Genomic DNA, 14974 nt, shown 5'->3' on the forward strand with positions numbered 1-14974 from the left:
TGTTCAAGTTATGTTATGTGGTGGTTTTGAAGTCATGCCTACAGAAGCTGTGCACAGACCTGTATGATGTTTAGTGTTTCACATCTGCAATATCACCATTACACAAAAGCCATAGTTGTATTGTCGAGCCAGTGTACAACAGGGTGTAAACACATGTACATCACTTCTTCTGTGTGTGTTGCTTCATGTCTCTGGCCATCCGGCATGGCTATGTGTACACATGTTTTGTCCAATGGTTGTGATGGGCATCTATGTCACATGTCAGTTTTATCCCATATGACATACACCCACAGTTGTCATATGTTCCACTGAGGACAGGGTTATGCAGGCAAAGGGTGTTATGTTTGTGATGTGAAATATCATGTTTTGCAGGATAGTTGAGCTGTGTTGGAGTCAGCCCACTACATGTCATGGACATGTCAGATAACACATGACATTGTGTGACATTCATAGCATGGGTATAACCCACAAGGGTGAATCCTGTGGGCTGGCTATACTCCAGCTCCAACACATTTAGAGTGTGTGCACACATATGCTCTCTGTATAGTACTGTTTGTATTCCCCACATGTGTAATGCTGATCTGTAGTACTTGTCCCTATAGTGAACCACACCTCCACCATTGTATTCACAGCTGTCCACACATCTGGCAACGACAGTTTGTAAGATTTAGTGTAGGTGTTTCATATAAGCTTCAATCATTCCACATGGGTAACCACTGTGATGCATTGCAGGTCTGAGCAGTGTATATTAACAGGACCACCATACATTATGTGTATGTGTGTTAAATGTCCACATGGCAGATAACATGCAATTATTATGATCGGTGCATTATCAAGTCTGGTAAATAACAATCTCACCTGCAACAGGCTGGTGTCACTGTAAAATGCCAGAAGTACCTAAATAGGAGTGTCACAGCAGTAAGATCATTATCCATACATGTGTGATAGCTACAGGGTGCAATGTCCATGTTAGCACATAAGCCAGTACAATAGACTATAATATGGAGTAGTAGACTATAGTATGTGGCATGTGTGCATACATGCCTTGCATATGATGTTACATTACATATTGTACAGTAACACATGTAACTATATGAAATATAGTTGTGTTATATGTGCAGTAGTGACTTACCAGGCAACTCCAGGCTCGGTGGTTGAGAGACACCCACCTCCACAATACCAGCTAAAGCTTGTGGATGGAGGTCTGCAGGTGTCCCCAGGCTGGCCAGTAGCTCCTCATTACGCATGAGTGAGGGCTGGGTGAGTGGCCCCTCCACCTGTTGCACCTTGTTCCCTGGCGATTGCATAACACGCTGTTTCACCCATCTTATGAGGTCCGTGCAGTATCGGCACACCTGCTGATAGTTGTAATTGTGGCCGCCAACATCATTTACCCTCCTGCGGAGTTCCTCCCACTGGGCATCCCACTGCTGTGCATCCTGTGGCACATGGCTGAAGAGTGTTACATGGTTGTCGAGGTATGGGATGAGAACCTCATCCTCCAAGCGGGTGTATGGTGGCAGCCTGGCACGCGGCATACCTGGAAAACATAATGATGGAGACGGGTCACAGTAACTCACAGAGAAGTAGAGAAGTACAGCTGAACATACGTTTATCACATTTATTAAGATTACAACTATGTCTTTGCAAATCTACATGACTAACACCACTGACGTGTTAAACTCACACATATTTGACACTTACTGATGATTTGATGTTCTGTGTGTCAAGTGATGACATTACTCATACTTCATGTGGATGTCTTGATGTGGGCATGTCTGTTTGCCTGTACTGGTGTGTCTACTTATCAGCACATGCCTGGATGTGTTTACATTAATGCAATAGACCTTAATGCTTTGTATATTTCACATATATAGTCATACACAGCCTTAAGGGACATGACCTGTGACCCTGCAGACTTGCTCACAGAAAGTTTTACATGTATGCTTTTGCCATATACATCTACATGGCACTGTACAGCTGTTTAGCATCCTGCCATGTATTACCCGTATTGCACATGTGAAACACATGGGACAATGGCTAGCCTGATGGTATTTGCAGGGTTGTATATCAACTATAGCATGTATGGTCATAGTGAACTAGTAGGCTATATGCCCCGGGCCATTTATGAGCCTAGGCAGAAAGGTTACCTAGCTGTAGCCAACAGACAGGTAACTTTCAGTGGCCAGTTCAAGCAGTGCCACAGAACTGATCCACAGGGTTACTGATACATTTGCCATGCGATCATCACACCATGTCAAAAGAGGGGCAATGTGCAGCTTAACTGGACAGGGATGCATAGTATGGCAGGAGTATGCAAAGTGTATGGACAGAGATCTGTCTGGCATGTTGTGATCCTTGTACTAGAAAGGTGGATGTCCATGAAGTATGTGTTTATTTGAAATCAGGATGTGTAAGTGTAGCATGTCCAACATCTCTGGGTTGGACATGGCTTTATTCAGGGTAGGCATCATGCTACATAGCGGTGCTAGGGATTGGGAAGTCCAATATAGGCCATCAGAACATGGCCAGTAACCCTTAAAGGAGATATGTGATCTATTATGAATCACTTGAGTGTTGAGTATGGCTGAACAATCTATATATTCATGGATGGCATGCCATGATGATTAGGGGTGCCATGTATGACTACCTGTCTGGTGTGGTGAAGTAACTATCAAAGGAAAGACTACTGTCCAGCTGCATCTCATACATACAGTTTCCATTATGTTGACCGCTGCCTAGGTGGTAGTTCATGGGTACAGGGTTTTTAAAATAGGGGATGACAATGCAATACTTAGCTGTCAGATTGTGGCCAAATGTCACACACCACACATCGACCCACAAAGGCCCTTCTGTATGTTGACCGCAGCACACATTGAGTCAACTATTGCTCCTAGTTCATAGTCATTTGCAAACATCAATAGGCAGATGCTTTCTGTGTTAGTCTGTGTGGTATAGATGACAAAGAGGGGGAGTACCAGGAATTAACCCTGTATTACTGTAGCTGGCACTGGTTTGATGTGTGTGTATTAGTCAGACACCTTCTGTAGTGTTGGTTCTGCCAGCAGTCCAGCTGCCAACCACTCCTGTGACATAGGAATACACACCTAGTTTATTGAGTGTAGCTGGAACACAGTATGGGTGATGGTGTCCTTAGACCTGGCAAGGTCATGATATGTTGTTTGAATCAACCTTACTGTCATCTACATCTGTACTGACTACATCAAATAAGTTGATCACGGTTCATGACCTTACAGACCAGACTCAGCAGGGTAGTAGTGCACTATTTCCCATTATCAGTGGTGTCTCCTCCTTTGTGGGGTGTGATAACTGTTACTGTGCACCATTCAGTGTATACACAGCCTGACATGAAGCTATGATTGAACATATGATGTGCATGTGGAGAGCAAATTGTTGTGACATTTCTGTAGGATACAGCCGGGGATGTTGACAAGTCCCATGAAAGCTGTATGTATGGCTTTAGGGAGTGCAGCTTTTACCCGCATAGTTATTACAGGGGCTCTGTAGTGTACATGAATATATAAATATGTGTACCTGTTGGGGGGGGGAGGTGAGAGTGGGTTTAGGTTCTCCAAGACCCTATCTGGATGAACAGGTGCTATTTATGTAGGTGCTGTACTTCCCATGCCATAGTGCTGTGAAGCACGGCAGGTCTTGTTGTTGCCATTACAATTCATGACACAGCTATAGAATGCTCTATGGTTGGCCTCATAATATGTAGCTGATTAGTTTCACAGTAGCTTTGTGTAGTTTTATATGGTGTATCTGCATCTAACTGAGGCTGACCAGGGATCACCTCCACTCATGTGTTCACTCTTGCAACAGTTGCTACCTTCTGTGGTACACTTTGGGTACTACCAGTTTGCCTTCTTGTTTGTGTTTGGCTAAATCTTGGTTCTGTTTCAATGGCACAATCACTGCACTTATGTGAGTGCTTAAAGTTCATATGTATAGGATTCAGCATTTGCACATGCATTGTCCATTTGCATGGGTGCCATGACAGTCACCACTTCTCTCTTAAGAAGCATAACATTGGCTTTGGAGACTGACTGTGTAGCATACTGTTAGCCCTGTTTGTGTGGCTATGGTGATCCAGGTTTTTGGGGTTGATGAAATCCAGCATGCATTGAGCACAGGTGTTGGTACATGAGGGGTCTTCACATTTCATAATGGAATAGTTGAGAGTAGCCATTATTATGATTTTCTGTCTCAAACCTAATATTCCCCATTACAGCACACTATGAAAATTGGGAATTCTGAGGCATGGTGGGTGATCTGTCACAAGGTGCAATTTGGATTCCACTTTGGCACAAAGGTAGTTGCTCAGCATAATGCATCTGAAGTTATGCAAGTGCAACTAGCATGGGGATGTTCATATCCTTTAGGAATATGGACACACCTGTGGCCCATGTGCTCCAATATAGGATAATGGACAAGAGGTGAGGTATGTGTTATAACATGGTCATGCAGGTGTGGTCTCCGGAGCATTGAACCATATCTCAGTCACTGCACAGATATGTTCTCCATGTTAAGGATTGGCATAAGTGAATCCATATTGAGTTTCTGAAATGTATCATTGAGTAGCGAGACCCGCAGTTTATTTATTGGCTGTCCCTGTAACAGAAGTGGACCTTCACTTGAACCGTGCATGATGAAGGCACTATAGGGAAAGCATGAGCCATATTCTGTATCCAGATTCCCAGGGGTGACATGTGCAGGCCCTGTCTGGCTAAGCATCATGGTCTGTCAACCATGTTATCCCAGGAAGAGAGATACTGGATGACCTTTGCATTGCACCAGTATATTAGACAATTGTGGAATACAATCCTTTTGTCCCTGTACTGCAGTATCATTCTGGCCAATGGCAGAATGCTACCCAGGCATTGGGACATACCTGCATGGGCTACAAGACCTGACAGTTCCTACATGTGTGTTTCCATGCAGTCCAGGATACTGCATCACAGTTCCAGCACAATGACATGGAATATGCCAGGGCCATGTGTATAGTTCAAAAGGTGGTCTGAGTGTATGGGTATGTGGCTAATGATGGCAGACAGGCAGCATGTTTGCCCTCGTATAGCTTGGTGTGTAACATAGTGCTAGAGTTTGCATTCACAAATGAGTACTGTTGGGCATGTTTCCGGCCACATGTTCTGAGGTGTGTCACAATTATGTAAACTATGTCATACAGTTTGTGTATTTTGTTGTCTGTCTATTCCAGCTTTGGAGGTCACTTGCTTGGTCAGATACTTAGAAACCTCTGAATGTGTGTGATTTCTGGTAGTATGTGTGGGTGTCCTTACTGTGTTCTGGTAAGGGTATGTGTTGGTTGTGATGATGAGATGCATGTGTTAACCTACACCTCATGACTGTCTAGTCATGGCTGTAGACTGGACTGCCATCCAGCTTACCCCTGTAGCTGCATCCCAGACAATGTGTGGGGTGTGGTGTTAGGTGGGTTTGGCAGTGTAAATGGCATAGAGATTACATTCCCCCAGGATGGCCACATACACAAAGCTGACATTAGTAAACACCAGTAGCTGACTAGTGGACATGCCTGTATGAGCATTCAGTACTACAAGTATCAAGTACTGTATTTACTGTACTTATTGCTTATGAAAATGTTTTAGACAGTGATGCTCACAAGTAATGACTTGTGTTATGGACGTGACAACACTGGCTATTACAGAAACATAGTAGCTACCTTTAGCAGCAATCCTCCTCTGAGGAGCACATCACATCTTGATAGTTGATTACAGATGATGCAAGTGTCTACAGGTCTGTTTCCTTTTCTGGGTATATACTCACATATCCACACTCTGCTGCCACATGATCAGGATATGATCAGTTAGTGTAAGCCATCACCTATGAAGCAGCTGTTACATATGGGCAGCAGTTTCCTACATCTTACACTCCTACTGCAGATGTTACACTGGAGTTAAAGATGATATAAATCTGTTTCATTACCAGTGCTGTGCACTACCTTACATACAGTATTTGCAAGTGGCTGTTAGGTTGGCAATGAGAGGTTAGGCTACACAAACCTGAAAGTTCAATCAGTGTGTCTCTACTCTCAATATCCACTCTATGTAGGTGTGTACATAGCCATTTGTCCCAGCCCTTTAACAAGAGTCACTACACATTTGCATAACATGTACACATGCACAGCTGTTACTGCTTGCAAACAATACTAGAGAGGTGGATATTATGTGTGTTATGTGCATGGATAGTTACGTAGCTCTTCCAATTATCTTTGCTATCATGCTGCTAAGCTGTCAGATGAATACAAGTCATATGTGTCCTGTTATTCAGTGTTATAATTGCCAATAGACATAACTAATGTTAGCATAACATAAAAAAATGCTATGTAAAATGGAATACAGATCTGCCTAAAATACTGTACATTACACAGTTATTTGCACAATATCCCACAATGCAAACCATATTTTCACAGTAAGCCCACCTTTGACATGTTCATCTTACTTATACACCCATACATATGTCTACTGTTACAATATATCGACATATGCTATCCCCTGCTATAGTACATACTTGTTGGACCAACCCTGACACTGACAGTGGCTGGAAGAGAATTGGTGAGTTCCAAGCCCATATATATCATCCCTTGGGGTGTATGAGGAGTTTGCCTTGTGACCTACAGCAGTACACACATAGAATACTACAAGCATTACTACTGCTCAACAATACATCACTACAAGATAGCTATTTCCACTATATGTATTGATTACACTGTAAGTCTTACAGAACAGGTACTACATAAACAGACATACTAAATGTTATGCATAGTAATTGAAGGTGTTATTGACTGGTATATTACTAGTTTTCGGTTTGTGTTTCAGTATTTTGTACTGTTCAACAGGTAGATACAGATGGTTTGAATGTGTGACAAGGCATCCTTTTATAGTTGGAGATCAGTAACGTGCTATCCTGATAACCAATTGGTGTTCCTAAGTAGTTAACTACATGCACATCAGCTGTGCAGCTACTGCCTTACCCAATACCATGGCAACAGTGGAGTATAATTGAGTACTCCACTTGGGCGTTGGCCTTTTGTCTTACTTGTGAGGAAGACAGCCTGGAAGTGTTGTTTGAAATCTATTGCAACAGCTGTATGGAGGCAAACACTAATATATTGTGTGTAATGCTTAGAGGAGTTGGTCTAAATGTGAGTACTGCTGTTATATTTCTGAACATTGCTACTTGTGCAGGGTTTGTCTGTACCTAATATTTCTGCATATATTTCAGTTTAGCCAGGATGTTTGACCAGCTCAAGGCTGCATGGCTATGCATATAATGTTAGGGGGTTTACAGTGTGCTCACCAGACATCTTTAGTTTGGTGTTAATGTGTATCATACTGTGCTGATAATCAGTAATCGGTAACACTTCCTGGAGTAATTACTTTTCAACCCCCTGAAATGGGAATAGTTCAAACTAACCCTGTAACATCAGCAGCTGTTCATTGTATAACAGCAACTATTTCACAAAGGGCCATGTTAGTGTGTCTGTGTCCAGGTATGTTAAGGTTTCAGCAGATGTCGTACAGTGGGTGAATAATTGGTTATGGTATGACAGTATGTATTGTTGTAATTAGTTTGGGTGTGGGGGACATGTTGGTGGGTGTACATAGCAGATGCAGGTGTGTAGGAACCGCTTTTATACATCTTCTATATGTGTGTGGGGGTTCTTTCCCTATGTGAACACCTATCCCTTAGTGGACTAAAACTGTGATAATTGCAGGCTGATTCATTAAGGCACTGTTAAATGCTTCCTGTACAGCATGCAGGTACTGTTAGCCCTTGAATCCTTTTGGCAATACATCGGAATGTAATAATGTTTTGCTAAATGAAAGCTGTCTGTGTATTTCTGTCATGGATATTTGCAATCATTGTAGTTGTGTTGGTGACTGTGTCCATAGAACATATTTGTGATAGTGTATTGGCATATACTCTTCATATTTTATGTTCATATTGTTTGGGGGGGCAGAATATGTGATTGCTATGGTCCATGTTATACTCAGATATGAACACTTCAGATGCTGTATACACACATGTATGTGTGTGTGTGTGTGTGTGTGTGTGTATGTGTATATATATATATATATATATATATATATATATATATGTATATATATATATATATATATATATAATGTATATAGATATAGATATATAATATATATTATTGCATACATTTATCTGTACCTTCATAGATGTGTAGATGTTTTTAACCTATCTATATATCTACATATATATGTATATCTATATATCGACATGTATCTATGTATCTCTCCCTCTCTCTCTCTCTCTCTCTCTCTCTATATATATATATATATATATATATATAGAGCATACACCTTTCATTGGGTACATGGTGTGTCCTATTTCCACACAATCCTCCCTTTTGTGTTTTAACCTGTCTGAATACACAACTGGCACAACTCAGGTAGCTTTGTGGTAGGTTACTCTGAGGATGGTATACATAGTTGCGGGTTCTAATCCTGGAAGGGGTTATTATTTTACCTCTCAGAGTAGGCACTGGTAGGGAAAGTGTGAATAACGCACATTTAAGCAGTTGTAAGCAGGTTTGCCTGTGGACTGTGTGACTTTAAGCAAAGATTACACCTGTGAAGCACTTATCCATTTAACCATGTTTAAGCACCACTTACCTTCGCGCAACCCCACTTACAACTGCTTAAAGTGCTTTAATCCAACTGCATCCAACAGACCTTATTCTGGCCCTCAAAATAACAGCCCTTGCAGGTGTTGAATGCGGGACCATGAACACCACAGTCACTGACTTTACCTCTAAGGCATCGGAGATATGTACAAATGTTACGGTGTTTAGAATATACATTTTACTACAGGCATTCCTCACTACTGAAAACAAATGTGACAGTCAGTTGGTGTACATATGTATGATACATGTTAATGTTCATATATTTGTGGAATTAGGTGTTGCAATATGACATGACAGGGTGTATTATGTATGAGAATGATTCTTGTTTTGTGTCATTTTTATATTGTCCCCATACTCCATGTATACCCCTTCAGTTGACTTATTGAACATCCAACCCAGGCTCTCCTTGATGCATGATTTCATTACCCATCATTCCTTCCCCACCATAGTCTCCACATACACAACAACCATCCCTTCTGTGGTGAATTAGGTTAATATTAATAGTTATACCAGAGCTGCATGTGTTTTGTGTGCACTTCAATTCCTTTGGATTGCTTCTGTGTCACGAAGCATGTTCCTAGATGTTTATATATATATATATATATATATATATATATAGATGTAAATATATATATATATATATATATATATATATATATATATATATATATATGCAAACATCATTGACATACACACACACACACACACACACACACACACACACACACATATATATATATATATATATATATATATATATATATATATATATATATATATATATATATATATATATTTAGTATTCATTTGTAACAGTTATACATATGTAGACTTGTATATGTTGATTCACAAACTACAGTACATTACAATGTACTGTACATATGTACACAAAGTGACTGTCCCATTTGTGGTCAGTACTGTGGATTACCTATAGTATAAGGTGTAGTCTAAAGACCATGAAACATGTATACAGCTCAGATGGCTTAGTGGCAAGTCCCATGACTATAGTGTGCATGGTCCAGGGTTCAACACCTGCGATGCTTTAAAAATGTTTTTTACTCCAGAATAAGGCTCATTTAAGCAGCTGTAAGAATGTTTAAAAGTGTTTATGTGACATTAAAGCAGCAGTTAAACAGTTAAAGAAGCATTAAAACATATAACCTGTGCGCACAAACATGACCACATCTGCTAACTACTGAGGATATATAGATGTCAGTGAAGTAACATCTCACTATGTGCTGACATAACATTACATTCTCTGTTGACTTTACTCTCCAGCACACATGGGTTTATATGGGTGTTTCAAATGTTTATTATACTGACAAATGCTGCCTATATATGCAAGCTGTGTTTAAGGTATACGTTTTAACATGATAAACATCCCTGACTTTATTGGGATTCCAACTTTGAATGCACAGATACTATGTAAATGCTGTAACCATTACACTATTGACATTAATGCAGCTTTCGCCTATTTCCTATTTAGATTATTTCTATGTGTAAGCTAGGCTAAGCAAAGGGTGGAGGCGCCCAAACCCACTGAGCTTCTCTTACTCTTGAAATAAACACATATAACAAATGAAATAAGAGACTATAAATTACATTCCTAACTACATTAGGCATAGCCCCTCACTGACACGCTTCAATGGAAACAGTGATGTGTGAATGGGTAACAGAATATACACCCCTGGGATCATGTGCCTCAGAACCATACAGCCAGGGGGTGGGGGAGCCCCTCCAGTTTTATAGCTGCAAGACCTGTTGGGAAAATTGAATGGTGTTGATTTTTCATGTTAACATGCCCTCTTTAGATCACTAAGTGCCCCTATCACTCTCCACCACCCCAGTCTTCACCAGTTTCCAGCAACTCTGCCTGGAATCACTTCATTGGCTATGCTTGACAGAGTCTCAGTTATTTCATCAATGGTGCTGAGAAAGCCAACACTATAGCTGTGCTTCTAATTGCCCTTGGGCAGATAGCCTACTACCTATCTGTGAACCTCTAAAGTGCAGGCCATCGCAGTCATAATATGTGAATAAACAGAGCTTTCAGATCACAATATACAGTGAAATATAACCATGTAGTCAGAAAACAGTAAAGTACAGCAAGAACATACAGATCACTGATACTTAATCACTCCAAATGCCTATCTTGGAAGCTAGAAGACTTGTATAAGTTTAGGGCTTTCTATTCCTTACCAGTAGGTTACCTACAGGAAAGATGAGAAACAAACACAGATGGGAAACATGCATGCAACACTACCATACCAGCTTATGTGTCAGCCTTAGACTTTGGAATACTGGCCAAGGCTATTGGCGCCCCCATGGTGCCTTTTTTAGGGAAGTCTCAAAGGTGAATACCACCTCCATAAGCAGCACAATAGCAGAATTAATGAGGGTTATGCTACTCAACACCAGGGGTGATCACAACATGCATGCACTCACAGCACTCCTCAGTATGGACAACATCAACATCTGTGCAGTAACTGAGACCTGTTTTAAGGCTCCTGAGATCACACCAGCACTAACAGACTACAACCCATACCACACATTTCGGACACAGAACATGGACTGACACAGACATGGAGGGGATGTATCCATATTCATCTGGGATACCTACACCTCCAGGTTGGTGGGGCAGCATGATACCTCTGAGAGCATCCACGTGCAGCTAACATCAGTCACAACTGCAATGTAACCTGTGACCTGCTACAAATCACCCTCCATGACCGAGGACCACCACTCCACCTACCTGGAGACAGTGGAAAACATGACAGTCCTACTGCACACCCTGATATTGGTCGATGTCAACTACCCTACCATTAACTGGGAAACTTACTCAAGTACTCACTTCCAGGCCCAGCACTTCCTGAAATTTATCACCTCATATGCCCTGTATCAGATGGTAAACTCTCTAATGAGGGGTGGAAACATACCAGACATGGTAATCACCAACATGGGTGACAGGTGCACCACAGCAGAGGTAAACCAGTCACTGGTTAGATCAGACCATGAACTATTCACTGTTTCCACACCCAGCCATCTCCTCCACCCACGGAAACCACAGTGTATACTTTTGCTATAACTAAATTCACACTACTAGAGATGGGGTTGGGAGGTTTCGCAGCCCCCATGCTAAGGGAAAACACTGCTCAAGATACAGACATATTTACAAATGTACTCTATAAGCACCTACAAGGATGCATGGATCATGCCATCACTGTTAACCAAGACTCACTCCTCCTAGACAAGGACACCAGCCTGGTGGACCCCTGCAATAAACAGGTGATACAACAGAAGTAGGACAGTAGTCCAGAATAAAACAGCAAATCCCAAGAAGGGCAGACATCCGTGACCAGTATTAGTAAGAAACGTAGGTCCTTCATGAAATCATCCAAGGCTAACATCAACAGGAAAATAGGCAAGGATTCGAAAGATAACCACAAAGCCTTCTTTGGCTATGTCAAGGATCTAAGTGGTAACACATAGATTTGCACTGTGCCGGTGCAATATAGCACAAAATATACTGACCCTACTGATATTGCCAACATCCTTGCAGATACAGTCAGTGCAAACTTCACCCTCTAAAGAACCCACAACAATACCCGAAAAGTACAGTATCCCAGACATCAGAGACACACAGATGGAAATGGCCCTCTCTAACAGCAATACACAGCATCAATAAAGGCAAATGGTGTCCCAGACTTCATCTTGCAAACACTACAAGACAAACTGCCCCCCACTTAATTAAGCTTTTCAACCTCAGCCTCTCCACAGGCTACATGCCCATACAATGGTGCGTGGCAACGGTTATTCCACTCCACCAAGGTAGAAACACAACTGACCATGGTAACTACCACCCCATAAGCCTGACTAGCCTGGTCTGCAAAGCTATAGGTTCATAGGTTCATAGGTTCATACTAGGCTATCTGCCCTAGGGCATTTATAAGCCTAGCCAGAGTTGTGTGGCTTTCACCACCCCTTAGGTTGAAGAATACTATACCCATTAGTTTGCCGTGCCTCTGTCTAGCAGTGATACAGAGATGATCCCCAGGGTAAACCTACGATCTCCCATCCACTGGTCAAGATTCCTCTTGAACAGAGCCAGCGAGGTGCTCTGTCTCACATGGACTGGGATTCTGTTCCACAGCATAGGGAGTCTCTGGGTGATGAATCTGTCCCTCCAGCACATCCTATTTATATCCGTGTTGAGGTTTAAATCTCTTGCTCTTGTGGCTCTGGTGGATTTGGATTTTTTGAGGTGGAGCATGTCCATTAATTCCAGGTTGGACATGGCCTTGTATGTCAGGCACAGGTCACCTCTGAGCAGATGGTATGCGACTGAATAGAGCTGGAGTTTCTTCAGTTGGGCAGCATATGGCATATTTTGAGCCTTTATCCTTTTGGTGAGGAACTTTGGGGTCTTTCCAATTGCTGCAGGTGTCGGGTAAGATACATTCCGAATGGGGCATTGTACTCAATCATTGGTCTGATAAGTGAAGAGTACAGGAGAACAATGACCTCCCTTGATCTGGATGTGAATCCTTCATAATCAGGTGGGCAATGTAGAAGGTCCTCCTAACCACTTTGGCAATGTGAGTGTCAAAAGAAAGGTTACTGTCAACTTGGGTCCCCAGGTCCCTGATAACCTCTTCTGTGCTTAATGGATTGCCACCTATGTGGTAACTTGGGGTTACCTTGTTTTTACCAAAGGGTATGACTATACATTTTTGGCGTTTAGCTTAAGGCCATGGCTCTGGCACCAGTTATCCGTTTCTATGAGACCTCTCTGAAGGATATCTGTGTCTGATGGATTTTCAACTATGGCGCCAGTTTGCAGTCATCTGCAAACTTTGTCAGCCACAATCCTCCTATGTTTGCCTGCACTTCTGAAAAGTAGATGCCGAACAAGAGGGGCCCAGGACTGAGCCCTGTGGGACACCGTGACCGGCTTGAGTCTGACATGGCACCAGCAACTCTAACCCTGTGGGTTCTGTCCTTGAGCCAGTTTGCAACCGATCTTGTGACATATGGGTTTACATTTAAGCTGGTGAGCTTTTCTATGATACCAGTGGGGTATTGTGTCGAAAGCTTTGCAAGGTCAAGGTAGGCTGTGTGAACTGCCTTACCCTCATCAATCGCCTTGGTGACTGTTTCAAAAAAGTCGACCAAGTTCAAGAGGCATGATCTGCCCTTGACAAAGCCGAATTGTAGGATCCAATGTCTGTAGGTCCCCTATGTCTTTATTTATGAGTTCCATTATGATCCTCTCCATAGCTTTGCAGACCAGGCTTGTTAAGCTTATGGGCGGTAATTACCAGGGTCCGTAGAAGCACTGCCTTTGTGGAGTGGGACCACAGTTGCCATACCACTCTTTGGAGTGCATCCTGTGGTAAGGCTAAGATTAAACAGCAGTCTTATGTGTGGGTTTAGTTCCTCATTGAGTTCGTGTAGCACACAGCCGGGACACCATCCGGTCCCATTGATGCTGTGTTTTTAGCTTTAGAGAGCAGCTCTCACCTGGGCATTTGAGATGATTGGAAGGCTACACTCTGCTGGGATAGATATTTCTCCTTTGGGGAGGGAGGAGAAATTTTCACTGAACCTGTCTGCCAGTATGTTTGCAATGTCTGTGGGTTCAGTGATTTTTGTATCATTTTGGACTAATTCTGAGCATATCTGGGAGTTTCCACCCAGATTTCTAACATAGCTAAAGAAGGCCTTATGATTGTCTTTTGAGTCCTTGGCGATTTTTCTCTCAAAGTTGGCCTTGGATGATTTTATGAGTGATCGTAGTTTTTTACTAGTATTGATCAGAGATGTCTTCCCTTTTAGGAATTTTGCTCTATCTTGTAGTAGCTTTCTCCTCTTGTTGTAAAGTTTGTTTATGGCTGGGGTCCACCAGATCAGGCGCTTGCCTTTGGTGGAAAGTGTCTTGATTTTATTTGGGATTGCTTGATCCATGCAATCCTGGAGGTGCTCGTAGAAAGCATTCGTAAGGGATTCAGCAGCGTGGGTTGTGGTTTCCAATGGCTCAGGGGCCTTGAAGGATACCACACCAGTCTTAAGAAGTGTGAAGTTGGCTTTTGAGAAGTTCTTCACTGTGGTCTTTTTTGTTGGGGGTGGGGGCGGGATGTGGATTTCCAGTGAGATTAGTTTATGGTCTGATCTCACCAATGAGGGATATACTTCCGGTGTGGAGCATTTTGTCCCCATGTTTGTGATGATCAGGTCTAGTATATTTTCACCTCTTGT

Source organism: Protopterus annectens, chromosome 14.part0 (assembly GCF_019279795.1).
Source record: "Protopterus annectens isolate FY-2018-M chromosome 14.part0, PAN1.0, whole genome shotgun sequence".
Taxonomy (NCBI): Eukaryota; Metazoa; Chordata; order Ceratodontiformes; family Protopteridae; genus Protopterus; species Protopterus annectens.